This window comes from Zeugodacus cucurbitae, chromosome 3, assembly GCF_028554725.1.
Source record: "Zeugodacus cucurbitae isolate PBARC_wt_2022May chromosome 3, idZeuCucr1.2, whole genome shotgun sequence".
Taxonomy (NCBI): domain Eukaryota; kingdom Metazoa; phylum Arthropoda; class Insecta; order Diptera; family Tephritidae; genus Zeugodacus; species Zeugodacus cucurbitae.
Window position 1 is genome coordinate 45,909,390 of NC_071668.1, and position 6,312 is coordinate 45,915,701.

The window sequence follows — 6,312 nt, forward strand, 5'->3', positions numbered from 1 at the left end:
TTAAAATAATTACATGTTTATGTGTTATGAATGTAATCTATGCAAATATTTTTGGCATGTCTGTCATTGCAGCACGGCTTTTTACATAAGAAGCAGAATGACGATGTCCACTTATTTTTATGTTCTCCAGAATGATAGCATTTTTGACACATTGCGCGGTTTTTTTTCGGAGACTTATCATTCTTTTGTTTTTTTGATGGGCCAGCATCATTATCACTAGTGTCAGGAATATTCTGGGATGACAGTTCGGAAAGCAGGAAACATTTACGTTTTGTGTGCTTTTGTGTTTGCTTCCAATTCGGATCAATATCGTTATACAAAATATACGAATTCAAAGCAGAAATATCGATTATGTTGGAAAATACCGCCATGGTCCAACGATTATTTTTACGTTTGCAAGAGTAACAACTCAACATTTTGTCGACGCCTCCCTTCGTTGAGTTATAAAAAGAGATGATTTCGGGCAACTTTTTCGACTCATTCTCAATACTAGGTGCGTGATGCAATGTGCTCATAACAACTGTACATTTGTTCTTATGACTGATATACGAAACGAGAGTGGTATCAGGAGTGAAAGCAAAAATTGATTCATATCGTGGAACTTTCTTGCAATTCAGTAGCTTTGGAGGAATAGACCTTTTATTTTTGCGCATAGTTCCAACCATTGTCATTTGCTTTTGTAATAATTTTTGGCCAAGGCTGTGAGATGAAAAAAAGTTGTCCATGGTGACATTATGTCCTTTCAACCCATTAACTAAATCCAGAACGATTCGTTCTCCTTGATTCCTCTCAGTGTTTCCGGTTACGCCTTTCCCCAAGTATGGTTGTATTTTCCATACATAGCACGTGCGTGAATCAACAAGTAGCCAAAATTTCAAAGCGTATCTCTCGGGTTTCGATGGAATATACTGGCGAAATTTACAACGACCATGAAATCCCAATAATTGTTCATCCACAGTAACGCAATCATTAGCATTGTAGAATATAGGAAGCTGTTCAGACCACTTTTCCCAAAGGTTTCTGATTGGTGCGAATTTGTCACCATTTCTTTGGCCACGTCGGGTGAGCACATCATCAAAACGAATGATTTTGTGGATATATAAAAATGTTCTCTCAGACATTATTGACCGAAATATAGGCCGACCACAGTATTCGTCAAACAAATCATGCGAAGTTTCATTTTTGGATCTGATAAATATATAGTAAGGAGCATTTAAATTTTTTTAAAGCTCTTCTATTGCAATACTTACTTATACATCCCGGCCAGTAATAATATGCCTAAGTAGGCATGAAATAATTCCTCATCAATTTATAGGTGGTTGGATCCATGTAAATACTTTCCGTAGTTGTTCGAATTTTCAATTATAATTTTTGATATTGAAGATGGAAAAAGTAGCAGAAATGAATCCCGAATGTTATTTACCCGGCTTGATGCAAATCTTGTTACACCTAAAAACCAAGTATCATAATTCTACAACAATTTGGTAAACAATTGTTACCAACCTGGGCGCAAATTGATAACATTTTCTCTCCCCAACCGACCAGTGGCGTAAGGCTCGCTACGCCAAGTAGTACCATCTTTTGAAATATACAATGGATCATCAACTGAACTACTGACAATAATGTCATCCGGTTCAGATAAACAGCTTTCAGACGAACTACTTTCAATTTCAGTATCAGGATCGGAAGCATCTTCATCTTCTTCACTCTCATCCAGTACCTCATTCACCATTTCTTCAAACGTCAAGAACCGTGGACGAGCCATTTTTTCGAACGCGTACAAGTATTTAACAAAATAACTAGATATTCAAAAAAGAAGCACTTCACCTAATAAAACACAACACAAATATCAAAAATAGCGTCGCAAATGACGTGCACCGCAGCAAAAAACGTTTGAAATGCTATATGTGTCAAAATTGATACATAGCTCGAATTATGAAGTTTTTGAATTTCTCATGGCCTACCTGCAAAATTTTTTCAAATTATGGCTTAAAATAACGACAATGCGAAAATAAAATAAGTCACAAAGAAGGCGGTATCTAACTTTTTTCTTTCCACAAGTTACGGTACCACAAACATCGAAATGTATCATTTTTGATACAAAGGTCGATTAACGGATAAATATGTTTTATTAGTTTTGAATTGAGGGATTAATTGGTCCAGTCCAATTAATCAAACGCTATTTCAATAAAAACAGCTGTGCTATCCGGCTCTTGGACTTGGAATTATGTTGAAAAAAAAAAATCACTCAAGCCCATTACCTCTGCACAATTCAAAAAGGGTTTCCTTTAATATATCATAATAGAGCTCACCCGTCATCTATCAGACAATTATACTCAGTTTTTCAACTTCTGATGATGAGGCTACAGGCTTGTCTGTGTGAGAAATGTTTGTTGGCTGCAGTCTCTTATACTACATTCGGACCGACATTGAAAACATGTTGAAATTTATTTGTTTGTTTAAATTTTGAGCAACGAGAATGGTAAGTTTTAGAATCTTTAATATTTGCTTATAATTAGTTGAAAAGTCAGATAAATAAAAAAAGGTCCGTGGAGTCCCTACGCGCGGAAGAAGTTATTCTTCTTAGTGATATTCCAAGAAATGCATATCAATTTGTATGAAAGAAAACTAGCGAGAGGGAAAGGATAAAAATATGGTATTTAAGGGGGAGTCTGGGTTTCAGCGCAAAAAAAAAAACACTCTTTTTGTGATTTTTTATCTCAAATATCGATTAAGCAATTTTATTCAAACCTTCTATACATTATTGAGCATAGTTTTGACTATTTTCTGTAAATTTTTCATGCAAAAATATTAAACCATTAGCCCGTGATAGAGCTTCCCCTAGGACGTCTTGAAAAAAAAAGCAATTTGCGGTGTTCACTGTAAAAATGAAAACCCATAAAAATTTAGTTAAATTATAAACAAATCTTCCCCCCAACGTTCTCTGATTATTATTTTTTTATTTAAAAACTTTTGGCGGCCATCTAAAGTGTGAACCGTTATTTTCGACTAAAATTTCCGCCATTTTCAGGGTGGGAAACACCCTTAATGTTAAAAAAAAAGTTTACTACACGTAGGGGGGAGGTATTTTATGTGAAGAAAATGTGTACCAAGTTTGAAATGAATCGGTCGAGCAGTTTTCAAATGGCAGGGAACACGGACTTCAAAAAAGTAGTTTTGAGAAAAACGCGTTTAAAGCTGCACTGCAATCCCAACCACCCGTAGCTGTTAGAGTTAGAGCGTTAAATGTCCCGAGACTAATTAAACAATAACTTCAAGAATATTGCTTAGATCGGATTTGAGAAAATTTTGAGGACATATTCTTGAAATGTTAAACAATAAGATAAAACAAAAAAAAAATCGATTTTTCGAAAGTGAAAACCCAGACCCCTCCTTTAAATTCACATTTTATAAATTTATTATGCACATTTTATAAAGCAAAGTCCAAATAAATTATCATTTCTGGGTTCTGACGGATTGATATCTATAATATTTACATTTGGATTATGATAACTAAAATACCATATGAAATGCCTTACATATATTTTATCTATATTTCTCGTGAATACCGCATCTATAGTCGTACCTCCTTTTGTCGTAGGATAATTTCTTCCATTGATCATTCCTAATGAAAATTTCTCTCTGAGGAATGCCAGTAATGGTTCAGCTTCTGGCAATGAGAAATTTACATTGAAATCTCCCGCAAGGAGTACCGGTTGTTCGCTATACTCTACTGGTTCTCCGATGATATCTGCAAAAGCTTGCGAACCTGCAGTTGACAACGGTAATAAAGCTTTACCGATGAACAATTTTATATCTCTCATCGATGAATTTGGTGATATATAAATGGCAATTAAATTCAATTTTTTACTATTATGATTATCGCTAGGGTTCATTTTGCATTCTTGCATACAGTTTGTCAACAAATTCTTTGCAAAATGAAAATTGACTCAAAAAATCAACTTTGACATTAAATTTCTTTAACAAAGGTTTAGTTTTTTATGATTTTTCTTTTACAGTATTATTATAGGATATATCTAGTCATAGAATATGTTAAAAAATAACAAAAGTAAAAACAAAAACATAAGATAGGTCTCAAATAAGCAAAAACAACAAAAAACCAATTGTCAATCAATTCTTTGCAAAATGCAAGCACATGTCGAAGAACGAATTCATGAGAAATGAACGGGACATTTTCAAAAAAAAAAAAAGCCAACACGTTCTTCTCGGAATATTCTGGCATATATTCATGTTTCGAATTGCACAGATCTAATTGGAACTACCGATCTAGTTGAAAATAAGAATCGTCAAGTAAATGAGTTCATGAGAAATTTAACCAATTGGTATATTTTCATTATTTCAAAGAAAAAAATAAAAAATAGGTGTCCAAAATTTTTAATATTAAGCTAAGGACTATATACAACATTATTCAGGTGCAAAAAATAAAATATACTGCATTGGAAGAACTCTAGACGCAAACTTTCAGAGCTTTCATTTTGGGATTTTTCTAAAATAATACAATAAGTAGATAAAAACCCCAAAAATTTGACTGAAAGAGATGGGGAAAAATAAAAAATAGTATTACAGCAACAACAGTAACCATGAGGAAGTGAGAAAAGAGTCAGTACTCGTCCCAAGTAGCGTGGAAAAAGCCACCGCTTTCTGTCATTAAAATTAAAAAATATATCAAATTCGCTATAGATGATTATAATAGGCCAACGGAGGACTGAAGTCTGTTTCCGCCAAACTTTTCTGGGTCCATCATAATGCTACGTCATTGTCTTCGTCTAGTCACAAAAAATAATGCCATTCCAGTATTCCATTGGCTTAGTAACATCAACTATAGCTAATTTTCAATAGTAATAGATGCTATTGGTATATAACTGTGACATTTTCCTAGCTACATGGGACGAGTACTGGGGAAGATTCAACACTATTCTCACTTCCTCATGGTTACTGTTGTTGTTGTAATATTTTTTTATATTTTTCCCCAATTATTTCGGGCAAATTTTTGGGGTTTTTATCTACTTATTGTATTATTTTAGAAAAATCCCAAAATGAAAGCTCTGAAAGTTTGCGTCCAGAGTTCTTCCAATGCAGTATATTTTTTTTTTGCACCTGAATAATGTTGTATATAGTCCTTAGCTTAATATTAAAAATTTTGGACACATATTTTTTTTTCCTTTGAAATAATGAATATATACCAATTGGTTAAATTTCTCATGAACTCATTTACTTGACGATTCTTATTTTTAACTAGATCGGTAGTTCCAATTAGATCTGTACAATTCGAAACATGAATATATGCCAGAATATTCCGAGAAGAACACGTGTTGGCTTTTTTTTTTTGAAAATGTCCCGTTCATTTCTCATGAATTCGTTCTTCGACATGTGCTTGCATTTTGCAAAGAATTGATTGGCAATTGGTTTTTTGTTGTTTTTGCTTATTTGAGTCCTATCTTATGTTTTTGTTTTTACTTTTGTTATTTTTTTAACATATTCTATGACTAGATATATCCTATAATAATACTGTAAAAGAAAAATCATAAAAAACTAAACCTTTGTTAAAGAAATTTAATGTCAAAGTTGATTTTTTGAGTCAATTTTTATTTTGCAAAGAATTTGTTGACAAACTGTATTTGCAATTGCAAATGAGCGAGGCATATTGTTCTTTTACACTAACAAAATGTACAGCGAATTTGCAATTGCAAATATGCAACACCATTTGCACCAGACTGTGAATTGCCCTACTGTACTTATTGACTGCATTATTATATATGTATAATTATTTGTATAAAACCTTGAAATTTATTCATTAAAATCACCACTCAGAAGTCGTATTATCCGTTATAACCGAGCGATCATCGAAGAAACATCATTTCTAATACATATGTCACAAGACAAAATTGGAAATAAAGTTCATAAACCTCACGCTGTCAGATAAAACGGTATACCTAGCTAATACTTTCGATTTGCAAAGAAAGTAAATGAAGACTCACTACAGAAATGATCCTGTGAAGTATAGTCTTAACTTTTCAACGGTCAACGCAGAGTATTTTAACCAAAAGTCACATAAACTAGTTGAGAATTCGCAGAAATGAAACAGAAAAGTGCTGAACACAAAGACGACGACACGACACGACGTAGCGACAGCTGACCACAAATGTCGGTTTGAAGCCAGCGTCTTGAACATTTTGAAGACGGCAGCGACATATCAAACAGCAATTTCATTGTTGCCGTACTAAAATTTTCCACTTCATTAAAATTTACATATTTAGTTTAAAGTGAAATTATTTGTGCAAAAATGTAAAA

At 33.3% G+C, this 6,312-nt stretch overlaps 1 non-coding gene across 1 annotated transcript; it reads right to left on the bottom strand.

Moving 5' to 3' along the window:
- Window positions 1-5,823: 5,823 nt before the first annotated feature.
- LOC128920804 (small nucleolar RNA U3) lies at window positions 5,824-6,029 on the bottom strand. The gene has a single exon (XR_008470692.1). It is a non-coding gene; the product is annotated as a small nucleolar RNA U3 (small nucleolar RNA).
- Window positions 6,030-6,312: the final 283 nt, after the last annotated feature.